Source organism: Chlorocebus sabaeus, chromosome 9 (genome assembly GCF_047675955.1).
Source record: "Chlorocebus sabaeus isolate Y175 chromosome 9, mChlSab1.0.hap1, whole genome shotgun sequence".
NCBI lineage: Eukaryota > Metazoa > Chordata > Mammalia > Primates > Cercopithecidae > Chlorocebus > Chlorocebus sabaeus.
This window is the reverse complement of record NC_132912.1, coordinates 115,072,384-115,095,159: the sequence shown is the minus strand read 5'-3', so window position 1 is coordinate 115,095,159 and position 22,776 is coordinate 115,072,384. Positions and strand designations below refer to the sequence as shown.

At 44.7% G+C, this 22,776-nt stretch overlaps 1 protein-coding gene across 1 annotated transcript in view; it reads right to left on the bottom strand.

The window, feature by feature from the left end:
* Nucleotides 1-16,797, bottom strand: part of ACSL5 (acyl-CoA synthetase long chain family member 5) — a 52,007-nt gene extending 35,210 nt beyond the window's left edge. Inside the window, exon 1 of the mRNA XM_007964103.3 lies at nucleotides 16,541-16,797. The gene's annotated coding sequence lies outside the window, so the exon portion shown is untranslated. The remainder of the gene's footprint in view (nucleotides 1-16,540) is intronic.
* Nucleotides 16,798-22,776: the final 5,979 nt, after the last annotated feature.

Below are 22,776 nucleotides of genomic sequence, written 5' to 3'. Positions count from 1 at the left end.
TAAAGACACGGCCTCACCATGCTGCCCAGGCTGGTTTCAAACTCCTGGGCTCAAGCGGTCCTCCTACCTTGGCCTCCCGAAGTGCTGGGATTACAGGTGTGAGCCACCATGACCACCCCAGACTGGTGATATTTTATCTGGGCTTTTTCCCTCTGCCTCAATCCCACCCACAAATGAAGAGATCCTTACCAACACCCTCCTGTTCAACTATGGGAAAAAATGGTTGCACTAAGGATTTCTGCCCTCTTCTTCCAGATGGCACATGTATATTTTAATAGGAGACTTTGCAAAAAATGTCTTTGAATTAGGGTCTAAAAATTGAATTTCTTTTCAGTTGTGGTGACGTGGGGGTGGGGTCAGGAAGGAGAGTGAATAACCTGACTGGTAATACATAGGGGAGAAAACGGACAGAGAATCTACAGCCAGTCTCATTGGGGCACTTGCTGTAAATCTCAGGTGATTGTTACCACATAGTAACAATACTATGGGTCACAGATTGTCAGAATTCTGCCCCCCACCGCCAGAAAACCCAGAAGATTGCATTTTTGTGAAACCTCAATTTTAACTAACATCCATTTTTAAGGGTCTGGCATGGGATAAACGAGAACATATTTCGTAGTTTAATCTGGATCACGGTCTGTTAATGTTTGACTACTCCTTGGAGACAGACTTCAATCATATTGCCCACAAATAGAACAAGACTGACCACTTCATTACAAACAAGAGAGATATTTACATATTTCAAAGCCACAGTTTCATGAGAATGAGAGTACCTTGCCTATATTGGCAAGGGATTTTATTTGAGGAAGACAATGAGGAAGGATTTATTTGTATTTGTCAATGGAAATAGCTTACTTAGTTTGCTACCACTGACCAGGTATCCAACTCAAGTAGGAGGTGCACAGAATTTCACATGGTTTCTTCCTCAAAAAAAATTTTTTTTTTTTGAGGCAGAGTCTGGCTGGAGTGCAGTGGTGTGATCTCGACTGACTACAACCTCTGCCTGTCGGGTTCAGGCGATTCTCCTGCCTCAGTCTCCTGAGTAGCTGGGATTACAGTTGCCCGGCACCATGCCCATCTAATTTTTTGCATTTTTAGTAGAGACGAGGGTTTCACCATGTTGGCCAGGCTGGTCTCAAACTCCTGACCTCATGTGATCCACCCGCCTTGGCCTCCCAAAGTGCTGGGATTACAGGCGTGAGCCACTGCACCCGGCCTTTCTTCAGTTTTTTTAAAAAATTGAGATACAATTTACATAATGTAGAACTAACCACTTTAAAATGTACAATCGGGCAGTATTTAGTACGTTCGCAATGTTGTGCAACCATCACGTCTATTTAGTTCCAAAACATTTTCATCACCATAAAATAAGAAATCCTGAACACGTTAACAGTCATTTCCCAATCCCTTCAATGCCCAGCCTCTAGAGAAAGGACTAGGCTGCTTTCTGTTGCTATGGATTTATCTATTCTAAATGTTTCATATAAATGAAACCATATATATGACTTTTTGTGTCTGACTTCTTTTACATAGTATAATTTTAAGATTCATTCATGCGGTAGTATGTCTGTACTTCGTTTCTTTTGATGGCTAATGTTATCCCATTGTACGGATAGACTACACTCTATCTATCGATCTATCGATCTATCTATCTATCTACCAACCAACCTACCAGTTGATGAATATTTGGGTTGTTTCTACTTTTGATATTGTGAACAGAGCTATTATGGGCATTTCTATACAGTTTTTGTTGGAATATCTTTTTCCAATTCTTTAGGGTGTAGAACTAGGAGAGAAATTGCTGCGTCAATGCTAATTTTATATTTAACTTTTTGAGGAACCACCAAACTGTTTTCCACAGTAGCTGCACCATTTTATATCCAACCAGCAATGTAAGAGGGTTCCAATTTCTCTCCATTCCATTCTCCCTAACACTGCTACTTTCTTTTTGTTTGTTTGTCTATTTAAATAGCCATTCTAATAGGTGTGAAGTGGCATCTCATTGTGGGTTTGATTTGCATTTCTCTAATGACTAAGGATGTTGATCATTTTTTTATGTGCTTCTTGGCCATTTGTATTTCTTTTTTGAAGAAATGTCTACTCAAGTCTTTTGCCCATGTAAAAATTGGGTCATATATGTATATATACACAACACTTATCAGAGATATGATTTGCAATATTTTCTTCCATTCTGTAGGTTGTCTTTTTACTATCTTGATAATCTCTTTTTATTTTTATTGTTTTACAATTAACAATATTTTTTTAGATATGGGGTCTCGCTTGGCTGGTTCCGAACTGCTGGGCTCAAGTGATCTTCCCACCTTAGCTTCCCAAAGTGCTGGGATTACAGGCGTGAGCCACTGTGCCTGGTGTATAGTCTCCTTTTAAATGCCCAATACACTCAAACATGTTTAACCTTACAAGGTTAGTGCTGAGAGGATTTGCAACTGTATCATGTAACTCTCTCACTGTTTAAGGGGGAGAAACTAAGGGCCTGAGAGAAGGTGAGACCCCTGGGTCAAACCATGACAGGAATGGGAAGCTCTGGTTACCATTCTGACTACTAGAATCTGTTGACACTTCCAAGGAAGTTCAAATAAACAAGGGGAAAAAAAGTCACCCCCTTTTGTCACATGTCCTGTGTGACTCAAACTACAGTTCTGGTTTAGTCACTCCACAGGATCCCCTGCAAGCAGTGGGCGTGACTGTCATTTCCTCTTCCTTTTAACATTACTCCTGGTTAGGGTAGGGAGAAGCACAACAGTGGTAAAGAAAAGAGGAAAGAGAGCTCTGTCATGCTGTATCTGGGATTTCCTGTTTCATGTAATATACAAATGGCTGAACAAGCCACAACACACTCCAGGATGGCCCATGTCAAAAGGCTTACTCCACTTTTTGATGTGGTGATGGCCTCAGACCCCAGGATACCCATTTGTCCACCATCGTTGTCCTTGATCCACTCCAGGGCCTTCCCCTTCCCTGTGGATGGATAACTGGAGCCACAGTCACTCATCTCCTGGCTCCTAACATGTTTTATTCCCAAGTTAGCTGAAGGATGCCTTCTGCCTTCACACCTCTGTGCACGCTTCCTGGACCATTCTTGGTGTCTAGGTTATGATCACCCCATATTCAGCTTTGAATTTTTTTCCCTTTGTGGACTTGGGGCAGCATGTCTTCATTTAGTCTCCTTTTCTTTGGATAAATGTCCTACATGGCTCCTTCTACTCTAATATTTAAATTTTTGGTCAACTATGTTTATTGCTCTGAATCTTTCATACGATCCCTATTGGCTAAATACCATTTTCTTTTGATAGTCTCTATCCTTGAAAAGATTGCATTTTTCCTATGTATATCCCACTCAAATCCTCTTTGAAGTCTGTTCCCACCCCAGAGCCTCTGGATTTGCTCTTCTCTTTGCCTGGAACGTTTCCCCAGATCTGAAATTTTTGTGTACTGCTGAGCAGTCAGGCCTCACCTCAAACGTCACTTCCTCCAAGGCCCACTGTTTCTGATCACCTCATTGAATATTGTCTTTTCCTTTCTAGTCAGTGTCATGGACTTTGTGTTCTCTTCTCCACAACACTGTTCACTGGGAAATAGTCCTAGCTCCTTACCATTCATTGTGCCCACAGAGCTGATGTTCTCTTTGGAACAGAGATGTTAATTTTGTTTACTGCCATGCCTCTCATGCCCTCACCATGCCGGGCACATAAAAAAACTTTCAACAAGTGGTTGTTGAGCAAATGAACATTTTCTAGGTCACAATTGCTTATTCCATACACTCTCAGTTAACTCATTTTTCCCTGCAGTACAAACACCCCACCCTCAAACTCCCAAATCTTAGATCATAAGAAGTCATTCAGGCAAATCTGGAGAGGATTACTCCCTAATAAATACTTTGGCAAGGTATTGGATAGGGATGGTGGATGGTGACAGGGGTGTATTTCTGACACACATTAAGGACCATTCAAGATCCATCTACTCCTCCAGGCTTAGAAGAGTTGGAATGAAGTTATCTACATGGTTTAAGTAGGTAGAAAGTCCAGCCAAGAAATAAATCATACTGGACTAAGAGTGGTGACTCACACCTGTAATCCCAGCACTTTGGGAGGCCAAGGAGGGCAGATCACTTGAGGCCAGGAGTTCAAGACCAGCCTGGCCAACATGGTGAAACCCCCGTCTCTACCAAAAATACAAAAAGTTAGCCAGGCGTGGTGGTGCATGCCTGTAATCCCAGCTACTCGGGAGGCTCAGGCACAAGAATTCCTTGAACCTGGGAGGCAGAAGTTGCAGCGAGCCAAGATCACACCGCTGTACTCCAGCCTGGGGGGTGACAGAGCAAGACTCTGTCTCAAAAAAAAAAAAAAAAAAAAAAAAAAAAGGAAGAAAGAAATCATTCTGTTACCTTGAGTTTCTGGAAGTCTAAGGACAATAAAGCAAATTATCTTTGCTTTTAGGCCTGGAGAACTATTTTTTTGTGTGTGCAATAATAAGATATAAATTGCAATGATAAGCTTTAAAAAATCTGCCTTCATCAGGAAACAACAGGTGCTGGAGAGGATGTGGAGAAATAGGAACACTTTTACACTATTGGTGGGACTGTAAACTAGTTCAACCATTGTGGAAGACAGTGTGGCCATTCCTCAAGGATCTAGAACTAGAAATACCATTTGACCCAGCCATCCCATTACTGGGTATATACCCAAAGGATTATAAATCATGCTGCTATAAAGACACATGCACACGTATGTTTATTGCGGCACTATTCACAATAGCAAAGACTTGGAACCAACCCAAATGTCCATCAATGACAGACTGGATTAAGAAAATGTGGCACATACACACCATGGAATACTATGCAGCCATAAAAAAGGATGAGTTCGTGTCCTTTGTAGGGACATGGATGCAGCTGGAAACCATCATTCTCAGCAAATTATCACAAGAACAGAAAACCAAACACTGCATGTTCTCACTCATAGGTGGGAATTGAACAATGACATCACTTGGACACAGGAAGGGGAACATCACACACTGGGGCCTGTTGTGGGGTGAGGAGAGCGGGAGGGATATAGCATTAGGAGATATACCTAATGTAAATGACGAGTTAATGGATGCAGCACACCAACACGGCACATGTATACATATGTAACAAACCTGCACGTTGTGCACATGTACCCTAGAACATAAAGTATAATAAAAAAGAAAAGAAAAGAAAACTTAAAAAAAAAAAAATCTGCCTTCGTTAATTTGTATTTAATTGATTTCTGTGTTCTCTTGCATGTACGGGCTCATCCTATGGTGATAGAAAGCTAATTAAAAAGGAGACCAGCATCCTCAAGTTCTTACACCCAATTAGTTAACACATTTTTCCATACTAGGAAAACCTACTCTCTCCTAGAGACCATGTCAAAAGTCTTTACAACTTATGACTCCAGAGGGACCTGTTTGTTATTTAGGAGACTGTATATGAAAGTTTTACTTTTTGAGCTGGCCTTTCCATTTCTAACCCAGCTTCCAAAATCATTTTTTCTGCATTCCTGCTACCCTCAACCTAGAAAACCTCTCTCTCAGTCCTTGATTACAGAGTCAGTATTTCTAGACAAACCCAAAAGTAATGACAAAAGGTCAACATGAAATTACAAACCATTAGCATCATGAGCACACCTGGAAAGATCTGATAACCTTTTCCTTTATACGCTATGAACGTGAACCAGGTGTGTGTTCAGTTGCAAGATCCTTCACCCAATTTCCTCAGAGCCCCGGGGTGAAAGGCTTTTAAAAAATATTTTCTTAAACTAGTTTGCTTTCCTGTATCACAAGTAGATTTCTTCTACTAGGGAAATGACAGATGAGGTGATTTGAGACAATGATCCTGTTTCACAAAACTCAGTCAGAGAAAAGCATCATATGGAAAAAGCCCAGTAGATTGTCCCCCAAGGGAAGCTATTCTCAGCTACCCAAGCTACTTAAAATGATTCAAAATCCAAAGGGTCAACATTCAGATCTGAGATAAAAATCTGTGGTCATCTCTCCCAATTAAAAAACAAAACAAAACTTAAAAAAAGAACTGAGAGGAGAAATTCTAAAAACCCTCTAAGGAAATAAGAGGTAATTAGTATATTTCATTTTTATAATTACTGAGATAATTCAAAGGTGGCCAGTTACTAACATTGGTATGTAGAAAGTTAATAGTTTTCCTTTATTTTATACAAATAACTAATTTAGAAGTCATGAAAAAGATGCTATTCACAATATTGTATATAAGAATAAATGTGTAAAACCTCTATTTTAAAAGTTTAGATCTGAAGTACCTAAGAAGGCTAGAAAAATGGAAAGACATACCTGAAATATTCAAGGTTCCTGTCACCTTAAAGGTATCTATACATTTAATGCAACCCTAATGAAGACTTTCTTGGGAACTAAAATGCCAATTATAAAGTACATCCAGAAAAAAATAAAACTTAACAAAGAGTGAAACAATTTTGAAAAATAGCAAGAATTGGGTAGGTAGCAGTGCAGTAATCATTACCAAATTTAAATACTTACTATAGAGCTATAGGAGTTTTCTGGTCGGGCGCAGTGGCTCATGCCTGTAATCCCAGCACTTTGGAAGGCCGAGGCGAGCAGGTCACTTGAGGTCAGGAGTTCAAGACCAGCCTGGCCAACATGGTGAAACCCTGTGCCTACTCAAAATACAAAAATTAACTGGGCGTGGTGGCATGCGCTTATAAGCTCAGCTACTTGGGAGGCTGAGGCAGAAGAATTGCTTGAACCCAGGAAGTGGAGGTTGCAGTGAGCCAAGATTGCACCACTGCACTCCAGCATGGGCAACAGAGCCAGACTCTACCTCAAAAAACAAAACAAAACAAACAAATAAAAAAACAGCTATAGGAGTTTTCTATTGGTCATGAATAGACAAACCTATTTAATAAAATCATCTTGAAACACGCCCAGTAGATGCTATTATCATGTACTAAATTGCATTTCAATCAAAATAGTTTTTTTTCACTTAAAATAAATATACTGAGACAACTGGTTAGCCATTCGGAGAGAATACATTAAGCTGTCTACTCTCTTATTCCTATAACAAAAATAAGTTGAAGATAGGTCAAAGACTTAAGTATAAAACAATGAAAACCATAAGAATAGTTGGAGTGAAAAAGCATGGAGAGATTTTTCTCTTATAATTTGGCACAGAGAAGACTCAAGACAGACATAACACCTAAAATCTATAAACAGAAATGTTGGCAAGTTTAATTATATAAAAATAAAAACTTCCCCCACAGAAAAGATACCAGAGACAAAGACACTTGAGGAAAAAGTATCAAACCCCTCAGACAGGCTAAGAGTTAATTTCTTTAATAAGAAACTCAAAAGTCAATGAAAAACAAAATTCAACCCAGTAAGGCAAGGGCAGAGGGGATGTCCTGAACGTTCACAGCAAAACAAGCAAGTTACTTACAATTAGGGAAAGACATTCAACTTTGCTTACAGTTCTTAAGAATGCAAATTTAAATGACATGCCTTTCCCCCGTGCATCGATTCCAGGGATGAAACAGTGAGAAATGCAACATGAATTGTGGAAATGTACATTTGGTGCCATCTCTTAGAGAAGTCCCCATTGCCCTCTACCACATCATAAAATGTATGCCCCTTCACCTAGTAATTCTACTATCAACTTATCTCATAGAAAGACATCAGATCAATAAACTACATCACAAATGACATGTAAAGTACAGGTTAAGAATGTTGGCTCAGACTAGTTGGGCTCAAGCTCTTCTTGGTCATTTTCTTTGTAATTTAATTCTCTGTGGTTTCTCATCTACAAAATGACAATAATGTTATCTCCCTTCTAAGGCTGTCACTATGATTAAAAGAGTTAATGGATATATAAAGTGCTTAGAACCATGCCTGGCACATAGGTTCATGTATTTAGCTATTATATTTATCATCATTAAAGCTATAGAATTGTTGACCCTTTGGATTTTGTATCATTTTAAATAGCTTGGGTAGCTGAGAATAGCTTTCCCTGGGGGACAATCTACTGGACTTTTTCCATACAGGCTAATCCAAAAGCCTAGGAAAGCCTTCCTTGATAGGAGAATAATGAAACAAATTATAATACTTCCACACAATGGAATTCTGGCCAGGTATTTTAAAAAAGAAAGTCGATCTGTAGGTAATAACATGAAAAGAGCTTATGATGTGCTGCCAGGAGAAAGAAAAAAATATTTGGACAGTGTGTACATTATCTTCTCAATTGCAATGAATTATATACGCATTTGTGTTTCTGAAAAGATAATCCTCACAGAAAAAGAGAGATGGAGGTTGGGTGCGGTGGCTCACGCCTAAAATCCCAGTACTTTGGAAGGCTGAGGTGGATGTATTGCTTGATCTCAGGAGTTTGAGACCAGTCTGGGGAACACGGTGAGGCCCTGTCTCTACAAAAATTACAAACATTAGCCTGGCTTGGTGGTGTATGCCTATAGTCCCAGCTACTTGGGAGCCTGAGGTGGGAGGATCACTTGAGCCAGGGAGGTCAAGGCTGCAGTGAACTGTAACTGTGCCACTGCACTCCAGCCAGGGCAACAGAGCAAGACCCTGTCTCAAAAACAAAACAACAAAACAAAACAAAAAACAAGAAAAAGACAGATGGAAGAGGAGGACTCATGACTGGATTTCTTGAAAGTCTTGGCTACTCCATCATTCAGCCAAAAGTTACTCAAGGACTTGGCTGTATATGTGGTATTGTGCCAGGTGCTGGGGATACAGCAGGGAAAACCCTGCCCTTGTGAGGTTGAATTATATTGGGGAGTTTGACAACAAGCCTGAGCAACAACTAGATTATATAGGACTACGAAACAACAAAAACAACAAGAGCAGGGAAAGAGAATTGGGAATACAGCAGGGAGATGAGTTTTTATTGGTTTTCATTATCTATTTATTTATTATTATTTTTTTTTTTTTGAGACAGAGTCTCTCTCTGTTGCCCGGGCTGGAACGCAGTGGTGTGATCTCAGCTCACTGCAACCTCTGCCTCCTGGGTTCAAGCGATTCTCATGACTCAGCCTTCCAAGTAGCTGGGATTACGGATGTATGCCTGGCTAATTCTTATATTTTTAGTAGAGACAGTTTTTGCCATGTTGTCCAGGCTGGACTTGAGCTCCTGGTATCAAGTGATCCACCTGCCTCAGCCTCCCAAAGTGTTGGGATTACAGGCGTGAACCACTGCATCCAGCAGATGAGTTTGAATTAGGGAGGTTTAGAGTAGTCTCACTGGGAAGGTAACACTTGACGTGTACTGTTCCTTCTGAAATATTCATGCTCAAAAAAAAAGAAAAGAATAAAATGAACAGCTCCATATAATCCCACCTCCAACACAGGCAGCTAATTTGGAAAATCCTACCACCTTGGTTGGTGGCATTTCACGTGAATGCACCTAAGCATATACCTCAGCTTTGTTTCTACAAGCGTGGCTCTCCCACTACCAAAACTACATTCGACACACAGCCTCTTCCAAGCCCTCATGTTGTGTAAAATGCTTCTCAGCCACTAAGTAATCCAGCTGGACAGCAGCTCTGTGGGTGGAAACCTTTTTCATCCATTTCCCTAGCCGATAAGAAACCAGAGCAAAGGTGAATGCTGAGTCACAGGGCCGAGCGGCCCTGAAAGTGTGTCTTTCAATGTTCATTCCAAGTAGCTAAGAAGGAAGGATGGTCTGAGATCCTGACCTACAGCCTGCTGATAATTTCCCAGCCACTCACCAGCATGCATGGATGCTCAAGCCACTGTCTTATAATAGCCATGGCCCCAGGCAGATGGGAGGGGCCTTATGTTATTTATTTATGTATTTATTTTGTTGCTCAGGCTGGAATGCAGTGACGCTATCACAGGTCATGGCAACCCCATCCTCCCACGCTCAGCTCACTGCAGCGTTAACTTCCCAGGCTTAAGTGATCCACCTCAGCCCTCCAAGTATCTGAGACTACAGGTGTGCACCACCACACTCGGCTAATTTTTAAGTTTTTTGTAGAGATGGGGTCTCCCTAAGTTGCCCAGCCTGGCCTTGAACTCCTGGGCTCAAGTGATCCACCTGTCTCAGCCTCCTAAAGTTCTGGGATTACAGGCATGAGCCGTGGCACCCAGCGGGGCAGGTCCTTCTTATCATCTCCGCAGAGATGTGGTGGATAGAGCAGGGAAACAGCATTACCAAAGGGAGCCCTATTAAAACACCAGGTGGTAGCTAAGTAGTCGTTTCCACACCATGGAAAGATTCAATTTGATTGCTTAGATAATTTTTTAAAAGGTAAGTGATAATAACCTCTCATATCTCTCTTCCAAGCCCAATTGTTAGACGGCATCTAACAGTCCCAACGTGTAAGACAGCTGGCAGAGAAAGGGTTAAGAGTCTAGGCTTCAGACAGGTGTCCTGGACCATATGCAAGCATACCACAAATAAATCATTAGGGCATTCGATGCAGATCCACTGGTGAGATCTTTGCTGCTGAATTGCACAGGAAAAGCTACAGGAGCCAGAGCTCGGAAGAGTTAGGAGAGGTGGAACAGAGTAAGCCCTTTCCTCAGGTTTGGGTCCCAGTGAGGCTTCCAGTGACTCATGAACATCTGTGTGTCAATAGACCTCCCTGTGCTGTGAGGTCTATTCCTATAGACTATAGACTCACGCACTACAGACTCACACACATAGTGACCATCCTCACCTGTGGATTCCACTGCACCTAGCGCAGCACCTAAGACAACATGGGAAGCTGCTGTTACCAAACCACTTTCACCTTTTACTCACTGTTGGCACAATTTGAGAGAAAGGCAACTAGCGAGGAGAGTCTGCTGAAGGAAAGTCTGCAGTGTTCAATCCCACAAGGAACTGAACGTGCTTCTATGCACAGAGCAGGACAGGGTCGGCGGAGTCTTCCTCAGGAATGCCACAGCCAGGGGCTTCATGCCACGAGAAGAGCAATGCTAAGCAACCTAACCTGAGTGAGGTCAGGGTTCCCTTATAATGCATCCATTTGGGTATTCAAGCACCTACTGTGTGCCAGGCAGTGTGTTTAGCACAGGAAAACATGCTCAGAACTTCTGGTCCAGTAGAAGATTAAGCCAATTCCCCAGGCAGTCATGATGCTTTTGAAACCAGTGCTCTATGGGATGTGCTCAACTTTGGCAGCACCTGGTGGGCTGGAGAAGTGTGTGTGTGGCAAGGGATACATTTACCCTCTGCACTTTTAACTTATTTATACGTTTTTTTTAAAAATTAATTAATTATTTATTTTTTGAGACAGAGTCAAGCGATTCTTTTGCCTCAGCCTCCTGAGTAGCTGGGACTACAGGGGCACGCCACCATGCCCAGCTAATTTTTGTATTTTTAGTAGAGACTGGGTTTCGCCATATTGACCAGTCTGGTCTTAAACTCCTGACCTCGTGATCTGCCCACCTCGACCTCGCAAAGTGCTAGGATTACAGGCGTGAGCCACCACACCCGGCCTCTTTTTTTTTTTTTTTTTTTTTGAGACAGTCTCACGCTGTCACCCAGGCTGGAGTGCAGTGGTACGATCTCAGTTCACTGCAACATCTGCCTCCAGGGCTCAAGCAATTCTCCTGCCTCAGCCTCCTGAGTAGCTGGGATTACAAGTGTGCATCACCACACCTGGCTAAGTTTTGTATTTTTAGTAGAGGGGGTTTCACCATGTTGGTCAGGCTGGTCTCGAACTGTGACCTCAAGTGATCTACCCGCCTTGGCCTCCCAAAGTGCTGGGATTACAGGTATGAGCCACTGTACCCAGCCTACACATTTATTTTCAGCAAAGTAAACAAAAATTGTGGACCTGCCTGTTCAGCACTGTGCCATGTGCTGAGGGACAAACACTTGGCTGATATAGTTCCTGCCATCTGGGTACTTATGGGTCTATCTAGTCCTAGAAACTCTTACAGAATGCTTCAGTGTGTGCAGTGAGCTCATGGGTTTGAAGGAGGAAGAGGCCATTGCAGACTGGAGCACATTAAGATGGCTGATGGAACACTAGAACCTCAAAGATGTGTGATCCTTGATCCCCTGGCTTTATTGCCAATTGTCTCTTTTCCAGGGGCAAAGATGATGATCTGGCCAGACATGATGGTCCATCCCTGTGATCTCAGTACTTTGGGAGGCTGAGGCTGGAGGATCGTTTGAGGCCAGGATTTCGAGACCAGCCTGGGCAACATAGTGTGACCCCATCTTTACAAAAATAAAAAATTTAGCTGGGCATGCCTATACTCCCAGGTACTCAGGAAAATGAGGTAGGAGGACTGTTGAGCCTGGGAGGTCGAGGTTGCAGTGATCCATGATCCCGCCACTGCACTCCAGCCTGGGAGCCTGGATGTGCGGAGTGACAAGAGTGAGACCTGTCTGGAAAAAAAAAAAAAAAAAAAAAAAGGATGAGAGTTCTACCAATCAAGCTGATGTCTAGTAAGATCTCAACTATGATTCCAGCCAGTGGCCCTGCCACCAAACCATCTTTCTCAACTGTTGCTGTGTCTATCTACTTTCCTCATGGAGAGACCAATCATCTCATTAGGTTGGATGGAGCCAAGTGGAAGTGGAGAAGGGGAATGGCCAGATGTGCTAGAGGCACTAAAGTGGGGCAAGTGGGACATTTAGGGGAGGTAAATGGTGAAGAGGTATTTCTGCTGGAGGTGGAGGGTCCATCTGCAGTTAAAAGCGGGGGGGTGGGGGAAGAAAAAGTCTTCAAGGATGAATGAGATGGTGCATGGGGCCCAGTGCAGACACTGCACCACTGGAGCCATTGCCTTCACATACTCCAAAGAGCCTGGGTGGGGCCAGGCCTTGGCCAGTTGAGCTGAGTAGCATTTATCGGGAAATGTCATGTTAAGTCAAATACCAAGAGCCTCTCAAGTCAGTCCATTAAGATAGCATAGGATAGTTGAGTCACCCACAGGATGTGACCCCAGAAGTGACAAATCCCACAGGAGCTCAGGTCGATAGAGTCAACCTTGATCCACCACTGGTCTTGAAGTGAGTCACAGTCCAAATCCTGACCCCGGGACAACTTGTATGAGTGACACCCCCAAAGGGCATCCCAGGCCTGCTGACCAAGTATATTATGAGAGAACTGGGGTAAGAGGAAGTAGTGTCAGAAATCCACTGGATCTGATAAGGGGGTCTGTAAAAAGATAGGCCGGACAAAGTGCTAGGACCCCGTCACCTGTGCCAGGGTGAGGCAAGAGGTTGGGAAAGCGGACTTCTTGCGTTGGTTCTCTGCAGAATCAGCCCTTGCACTGCCTGTCACAACCAGTGGTCAAGGGTCAACAGTTTCATAGTGCAGGCAACAAGCTTTCTTGTCAATGGTGTCATTTCCAGGGACAACCTTTCAAGGTCATGTCCGTCCAGGTACCAGAGCAACAGCTCCTCACTTACTACATGTGTAGCCCTGGGGATAGTTACTTAAAGTCACTGAGCATCAGTTCCCCGCCACTGTACGCAGAAGGAGCAGGTGAAAATCACTACTTAAAGGAGATGCTGTGTATAGAACTGCAGGTATGCTGTCAGGCACATGGGAAGTCCTCAATCAAGTCTAGCTCCCTTTTCCTTCCCTTTTCCTCAGTTTTCACATCCTTGCCAATATCAGATGTTCTATTATGAGATGTCCCAAAGAAAAGAGATGATCACGGTCTTGAACGATTACTGTCCCTCCACTTCTGTGCAAAGGTCTTAACAAGCCCCTTGTTTCTTTTTTCTTTTTTTCCTTTTTTTTTGAGACGGAGATTCACTCTTGTCACTCAGGCTGCAGTGTAGTGGCGAGATCTCAGCTCACTGCAACCTCCGCCTCCTGGGTTCAAGCGATTCTCCTGCCTCAGCCTCCCAAGTAGCTGGGATTACAGGTGACCACCACCATGCCCAGCTAGTTTTTGTATTTTTAGCAGAGATGGGGTTTCACCATGTTGGCCAGGCTGGTCTCAGACTCCTGATCCTAGGCCTCCCAAAGTGCTGGGATTATAGGTGTGAGCCACTGCGCCTGGCCAACAAGCCCTCTCTTCTATTTAAACAGAGCACTTCTAGTTGTAGGAACCATGGCCTGTCTCTGACCTAGCTTTCCCTTAGCCCCCACATCCTCAACTTGAGCCACTCGCAACCTCACAACTCTTAGAATAGAATAATCCATGAAGACTGGGAGATCCACCAGCTCCCCGCAAAGAAGGCTGATATTATGGCCTGACCACAGCAGTGCATGGGCTGTCTGACCTTCCAAACTCCAGATCTCGTGCATTTATTCAAACAATGAGTTGAGAATCTGGGAAGTGTCAGGCCCTGTGCCAGGGGGACAAGTTGGTGAGAGAGTCCCTTTCCGAACTCAGGATGTGCGGACATACAATGGAGAAATAGACCCAGACGCATTTCCAGCAGAATGTGATAAGCAGTGATGGCTGGACTCACTGCTGCGGGCATTGCCTCACCCTTGCTGGGTGCTGTCAGGCACAAAAGTCACCTCTGGCTGCACTCCAGCTGAGGGTCTGCCCATCTGCTGAGGAGGCATATGAGAGACAGACAGGAGCAGACACTGTATTCCTGGTTTCTAAAAAGTCGGCAAATCCTGTAGGCCAGGTGCAGTGGCTCACACCTGTAATCCCAGCACTTTGGGAGGCCTAGGCAGGCAGATCACTTGAGGTCAGGAGTTTGAGACCAGCTTGGCCAATATGGTGAAACCCCGTCTCTATTAAAAATACAAAAACTAGTTGGGCGTGGTGGCGCATGCCCATAATCCCAGCTATTCAGGAGGCTGAGGCAGGAGAAATGCTTGAACCGGGGAGGCGGAGGTTGCAGTGAACCGAGATGTTGCCACTGCCTTCAAGCCTGGGAGCCTAGGTGACAGAGCAAGGCTCATTCTTAAAAAAAAAAAAAAAAAAGAAAAAGAAAAAAAAAAGAAAGAAGAAGAAGATTGTCTAGATTAAATATAAGAATACCTATGTACTGGTTGTTCCCTGGCCTCATCTTCCCTCTCTACATTCATTTCTCTCTCCTTCCCCATCTCCAGCCTCCTTGTAGTATCTGTGGTCTCACTGTAGGTGGATGGTTAGTATGCAGTGACACACTGATACTGTTGTTGGTGTCTTTGCCCTCAAGAAATTATAATATAGCCTGGGAGAGACTATTTTAGGTCAGGCCAGGCTGAAACATTCTGTTTGATCTGGATTTAAAGATGTTTTCTTTTTTTAATAATTAAATTTGAATACATTTTTCTGGGGTATGACTGCTCTGAATTTTGCTAAAGTTTCCACCATTAGCATCTTATTACACACCATCTACTTTCCTTCTGTTTATTACTGCCTGTCCTATAAGCATTTGCATTTATACTTCTTGTTTTATTTAGGTTTTTGTTCCTTTTATTATGCCAAATACACAAAAGATGCCTACAAAATTTTACACCACGCCTCTTTCAAGACATGTTCTGTGTTTAACCTCGAATACTGATCAGTCGGAGGGGACTACCACGGAGTGACTCCATATCAGAATATGGAGGGAGAAAGAAACAAACAAACAAAAAAAACTAAGCCAGTTTTCAATGGTTTTTTTTTTGTTTGTTGTTTTTGAGCCAGAGTCTCGCTCTGTCGTCCAAACTGGAGTGCAGTGGCACCATCTCAGCTCACTGCAACCTCCGCCTCCCAGGTTCGAGCAATTGTCCTGCCTCCTGAGTTGCTGGGGTTACAGGCATATGCCACCACACCCGGCTACATTTTGTATTTTCAGTAGAGATGGGGTTTCTCCCTGTTGGCCAGGCTGGTCTCTAACTCCTGGCTTCAGGTGATCCACCTGCCTCGGCCTCCCAGAGTTCTGGGATTACAGGTGTGAGTCACTGCGCCTGGCCTTAATGTTATTTTTTAAGACTCTGCCTCTGATATAGAATACCAGTCACCTACACATTGGAGCTACAGATTCCATCCTACCTTTCAGACTACCAAAAAAAGGTTGATATCTCAGAAGGTACCAAGCCCCGGCGGTAGAGTCCCTTTCTAGTGCTTACTCCCTGAGGGTCTTTGAGGTTCACCTTAGGACCCTCAGGCAGTGGGCATCAGGAAGGAAGTACTTAGGAATTAAGCAGTACCTGATACTTAACCTGTAACCCTGCTTCCTAAAATACACTCAACTCCATTCATCTGTCTCTCCCACCCCATGGGTCTCATTCATCAGTCTTATCCAACATAAAATTGAGGGCAAACCCCCAGCCCACCTCAGGGGAGCTATGCTGGCTGCTCAGACCCACAAAAAGAGGTCTCTGTTGTGGTTCACCTCCCCCAAGAGAGCTGGGAGAAAGCATGCCCCACATCCTTCTTTCCCGTTGCTCCTCCTGACACAGGATCTGAAGGCATGCCTGAGACCAGGAGGGAGAGAGCATGGTGTGCTCGTAGAACTCAGCCGGCCCTTGATTCTAAGTCGCTTCATGAAAGTTGGGGGTCAGGATGCCCCCTTGGCCTCTGTCACACCCTCACAAGACACCCTTGCTGAATAACACCCCCTTGATGGTCCCCTTACCCTGGGAGGGGGCCACATCTCTCAGTGCTTCTAGCCAACAGGGACTTCCCGGCTCCAGGTTCTTCCTGCCACACAAGTCCCTGTCCTTCTTCCCTCACTCCCGGTTCCTCCAGAGACAGGGTGGCTTCAGAACATCCATGCGGGCAGAAGTCCGGCCCAGAGCGTCTCCAGTTCTGCCCTGCTCTGAGCTGTCCCGAGTCAGGCCATGTCAGGCTTTCTAACGTGCTCAGGGACTTCACTTCCTGGTTTTAATTTTTTTTTTTTTTTTTTTCACAACTGAAAGTGGAAGTGTTCTGACCAGGACGGGAGAAGCTGCCAAGGCTACCCTGGCTCAGTGTCAAAGCCTTTCACCTCAGCCCCTAAGGGCCGATACAAAAGCCAGCTTGCCTCAACACAATTTACCCTGTCCTCCTGTGGCCAATCACCTTTCAACTAAGATGAAAAAAAAACAAACTAAAATAACTCAAGGTGCCCCTCAGATCAGAAGCCTCACAAAGGCAGAAGTGGCGCTGTTCCCTGCTGAATTTGGAGGACAGGAAAGTCTGGCTAGAGGGTACCTCAGCCCTCAGACCCACACAAAGACCTTTCACCCCATCTCTCCAGTTGCCAGAGCTGCCTGCCTTGGTCCCTGAAGCTGTTCTGGCAAAGCCAAGAAAACAAACAAGCAAGTCAGGAATGACAGGGCTGTGAGTCGTTCAGTTGGCATGATTTCTTTCCCTCTGACACATTCACACCTCAAAACTTAACTTAAAAGTCGATTCCGCTGCCTTGGTCACCCCCAGTATTACCAGGACCTGTATTAGTCTCATTTTTGATCTGCCTAAGGCTGTGGCCACAGATGGGCCCTGGAGCTGCCATTTGCAGATTAGGAAGCAGAAATAACAAATTTTCCTGCCCCTTCCCCACCTCACAGATACCTCAGAATGAAGCAGCACTTTCTCCTCGATCCCCCACGAAGGCTCACAGGAAATTCAGCCTGATCCTGGCTCTTTGCTGGAGCTAGATTCGGGTTCGTTCTTTCTACAGAGCAGGGTCTTAAAAGCTTCCAACTGAGGAAGCCAGGGTGAGCTGTGCCACAATCTCAGAGAACACAAGAGCTGAGCCCTTGGCCTCCGGGGAGCTGCCTTTGGACATGGAAGAAAGATGAAGGGCTGGGAGATGAAGGGGCGCCCGTGGCATTCCATCCTCCAGCTCATCTCACGACTGGAGGAGCACTTGGCTTTTGCTTAGTTTCAGGAACTCAGCACCCCAAGAGGCAACTTCCTCTAGAGGAGAGCAGAGGATGGCAGAGTGGGTGTTGAATCTCAACCATGCTAATACCTCTGGGCCCTTCACCGGGTGCTGTCTTCCTTCACCAAAGGGCTCAGGGCTAGGAGAAGATACATATTTATTTATTTTTAATTGACCTCCACCAATAAAAATGCTCAAGTTCAGGAAGGTTGACTCATTCTAAAGGCCCATCAGTTGTATTCCTATCAATCCTCTGTGCACATGAGTGACACCCTCAGGATTTCAGGGGGTAACTAGAAGTTTTGGCAACCCACAAGAATTCTGTGTTGTTGGGCAGGCTGCGGAAACTGACCAGTCAAGACTCAAATTCTAGCCACACCACCTTTGAGCTATGTAGCTTAGGCCATGCTGTTTAACAGCCTGGAGACGCACTATGCATCTGTGAAATGGGAATGATACCACCTGCTTTACAGGAGGAGATACACCAATGAAGTAACATACATCATCTACCCAGAACAGTCCCCAGCACCTAACTGAATATCTGCTGATTCCTTTCCTCTCTCTCTGCCAAATGGGACTCTCTGCCGTCAGCAGCTGACACATGATCCTTCTAACTACACTGAGACAGAAACTTCTCAATGGAAGATGAAGGAGACCCATATTCTGGCTTTGTGTGCTTTAGTACACTTAGCAAAATCAGTGTTCCCTTCCAATTCCATCCCCTGCTAGCATTTGGACAGCTCATGTATCTCCACCCCCTTTCCAACGGATTTTTTTCTTTGCCTCCCACACAAGTCAGCTGAGATTACTATTCAACTAAATGTAATTTCATATTATAAAAGAGCCTTAGGCTGAGAGTAAGAAATCCCACTTTCTTTCCCCACACCACCCCCCTCCCTACTACCTCACAGATATATTCAATATAGAGCAGGTAGTACCATTGCGGCTTACCTTGGAAGAAGACTCTTCCTTCCTGGGTCGAGGAAGCGCTCCCCTCACAGCTGGCTGTACTGATTCAGCACCACATTCAGGCACTTCTACTCTTTCCACAGCTCCTGGGACTGACTGGGACACACCCGAAGCTACTGTGTACTGTCCTGAGAGTGGCCAACACACTCCCCTGGAACCTTTGAATCTGTCGCAATAGAAGTTCAAAGGTAGAAGTTACCTGTTCAAACCCTTGTAGTAACCTCTGACAGTAAGAAAAGCAGTGTTCGGCAAAAGATTACAACAAGAGATTGTTATGCAATGGGCTTAAGAGGGAAAAAATAAAAAGACAGCCCTCAGTTCAGAAAGCTAACGTTTACCAAGAGAAACCTTCGATAAAGCTCTACCTCAGGGGAAGAAGAAGGGGTAGACAGGGCTTTGCATCTGCTTTGGGGGCACAATCCTTGAGACTGTGATAGGAAGAGGAAGGTCTAGATTACTAGAGGAAAAAGGGCTCCTTGAGATCAGAGTGAGAGAAAAATGAGAAGCCACTTTAATTGGCTCAAGCTATAACTTTAGGATTCAGACTAAGCAGAGGTGTGCATTTGGAGACCAGCTATCTTCTAGAAGGGACTACTGTCCCCTTCAGCATTAGAACGTCTCCAAGACAACCAAATGAGCCAAATCAGTCTAGAGTCTAGTCTGAGAGACTAAATACAACTCTAGAAGAGTTGTGTTTAGGATTCGGAATCATGAACACAGTCTGCAGCACACATAGTCCAGCAAGGTGCTCAAATAAGAAGCATTGCTACTGCATCATGGTTCAGCCATCTTACTCTCTTTCCTCTCTTTTTTTTTGAGATGGAGTCTCACTCTGTTGTCCAGGCTGGAGCGCAGTGGTGCAATCTCAGCTCACCACAACCTCCGCTTCCTGGGTTCAAGCAATTCTCCTGCCTCAGCCTCTGGAGTAGCTGCGATTATAGGCATGTACCACAATGCCCGGCTAATTTTTCTTTTTTTTTTAGCAGAGACAGGGTTTCACCATGTTGGCCAGGCTGGTTTCGAACTCCTGACTTCAAGTGATCTGCCCGCCTCGGCCTCCTGAAGTGCTGGGATCATAGGCATGAGCCACCACGCTCAGCCTCTCTTTCCATTTTGAAGTTCCCTAGTCGCCGTTCTTGATTCCAAGATCATTAGGACTGCAAGGCATCATTACTAAACAAAAACAGTGGGTAGAAATGAAAGAAGCCCTGGAGACGATGTGCAACCTCTACTGTATGGGTGAGGCCAATGAGGCCTTTTCAGGTGAAAGAAGGCTTCTGGAATCACACAACCAGTTGGTCAAGACAGCGCCTGACTCAGAGTCACGAAGAACTGCTGCAGCACCTTGGCCTCTAGGTTGCCCCATTGATCTGTGTATGTTCAGCTACCAGCAGACCTTAGATCCTCGAAAGCTTTCTGTGCATCAGTTTTGCAGAAATTCAGGGAAATGCTTCATTAGGTTTCTTCTTACTGTATTTGGTCAGGTGGCCAATATCAAAATCAGAAGCTAATACCACTTCCTGTTGACTCGTGTGTGGAGGAGAGACTAGAATATTAACACAGAAGCCTTCTTAGGTCAGATTCTCATGTGCATTCACTTTTTTTTTTTTTTTTTTTTTGAGACAGAGTCTCACTCTGTTGCCCAGGCTAGAGTGCAGCAACTCTATCTTGGCTCACTGCAACCTCTGCCTCCTGGGTTCAAGCCATTCTCTTACCTCAATCTCCTAAGTAGCTGGGACTACAGATGTGTGTCACCACGACTGGCTGACTTTTATATTTTAGTAGGGATGGGGTTTCACCATGTTGGCCGTGGCTGGTCTTGAACTCCTGACCTGAAGTGATCTGCCTGCCTCGGCCTTCCAAAGTGCTGGGATTACAGGTGTGAGCCACTGTGCCTGGCTTTTTTTTTTTTTTTTTTTAAGACAGGGTCTCACTCCTGTCACTCAGGCAGTGGCAACATCATGGCTTACTGCAGCCTTGACTTCCTGGGCTCAGGTAATCCTCCTACCTCGGGTTCGTGAGCAGCTGGGACCACAGGTCATTGCCACCACACCATTTAGGTAACAGTCCTCTCTCCAGTCACCTACCTTTGCTGAGCCACAGAGGCCTGGATTCTTCAACACACAGGATTTTTCTTTTTTTGAGATAGGGTCTTGCTCTGTCACCCAGGCTGGAGTACAGTGGTGCAATCTCAGCTCACTGCAACTTCCACTTTCTGGGCTCAGGTTATCCTCCCACCTCAACCTCCAGAGTAGCTGGGACTATAGGCATGTACCGCCATACCTGATTAATTTTTAAATTTTTACTAGATACGGATTTTGCCATGTTCCCCAGGCTGACCTCTTACTCTTGGGCTGAAGTCATCCACCCACCGTGGCCTCCCAAAATGCTAGGATTACAGGTGTGGGCCTCTGCACCCAACCTGGTTCGCTAACTCTTTTTTTTTTTTTTTTTTTTTTTAATCTTAGAGATGGAGTTTTGCTCTGTCACCCAGGCTGGGGTGCAGTGGTGTGATCTCAGCTCACTGCAACCTCCGCCCTCTGGGTTCAAGTGATTCTCCTGCCTCAGCCTCCTGAGTAGCTGGGACTACAGGCATGCACCACCATGCTTGGCTAAGTTTTGTATTTTTTTAGTATAGACGGAATTTCACTGTATGTTCACCAGGCTGGCCTCAAACTCCTGACCTCAGGTGATCTGCCCGCCTCGGCCTCCCAAGGTGCTGGGATTACAGGCATGAGCCACTGTGCCCAGCCTGTTCATTAACTCTTGAAGGTCACCTTTTTGCTACAGAATCTTAGTCCTTCCTTAGCATGTGAAAGAAAAGGGCTTCTAAGAAGTGGCTAAAGAAGACAGTTCAATGGGGATTGGGGGTGTGAGAACTACTTGACTGGACTAGGGCCCAGTTGTGTTAAGTAGCAACCCACTGAACTGCTTTGACACCACACTTACCAGAGAGCAAGATACTCCAAGCCAGGGGTTCCCAAACTTCAGCATCACAATCCTCAGGGAGGGCTTGTTAGTTACAACATAGATTTCTGGCTAGAATTTCTAACTCCTTAGGTCTGATCTAGGTTCCAAGAATCTGTATTTCTAACAATTCCAGGTGATATGGATTCTGCTGGTCTGGGGACCACCCTTGGACCACATTTAGGAGCATCTCTGCTTCAAGCAGCTATCCTGGCTTCAAAGGGCCCAGCTACTGAAATGTCACAGGGATTGCATTTGCTATGGTGAGCCTGCAGGTAGGGGGAAACTTGACACAGAATGGAACCTCAGATGCTCCAGGAGAGAGGCGGTCTTCAAGAGCAGCCTGCAGGCCAAGTCTCAGAGCAGTGCTTTGGCCACAGCAGGAGGTATTGGCAGTCACGGTTGCACTTCTTTAGGTAAATATAAAACAAAGATGCACAGTATCACCACTAGACAGCCCAGGTGGGTAGGAGAGTGGGTGTGTGGGGGACATCAGCTGCTCCAACAACATTCATTTTACTTATGAGCGTATCTAAAATGCCAGAACGTGAGGCAGCTGGCTCAGGTGATGAATTAACTAATGAGAGAGATAAGCCCAGAACCCAGGTCTCCAGTGCCTGAGCAGGCTACACCAGCTCTTGATAAACCACTGCTTCCTACAGCCTCTCTCTTCAAAAACGTGTTAGATAAGCTTCTTTGCAACACGCTCTGTCACTCCCTCCCCTCCTGCTGCCATATCCATTTAGAACCCAATATAAAAATAAGTAACCTTTAGGCTTGGGCATCCTGCAACCCCTAAAAAGTACAAACTTTCACTTTTAAGGTCATTCATAGGTGAGATCCGGAGGAGTGAGGAGTCTGCCCCACAGCTACAATGCTGACATACTCACAACCATGCTGCTGGGAACTGTTTGTATACACTCCAATCCTGTTCCCAACCACACATGTACTACACAATGTTTTTCTAGAATACTAGAGTCTAACATTCTAGAGTTTTGTAGCACAGCCTGGAAACAGCCATTTTATCTTTAATGGCAGAGGCTGGCAGCTCTTCAGAAACAGAAACCAGG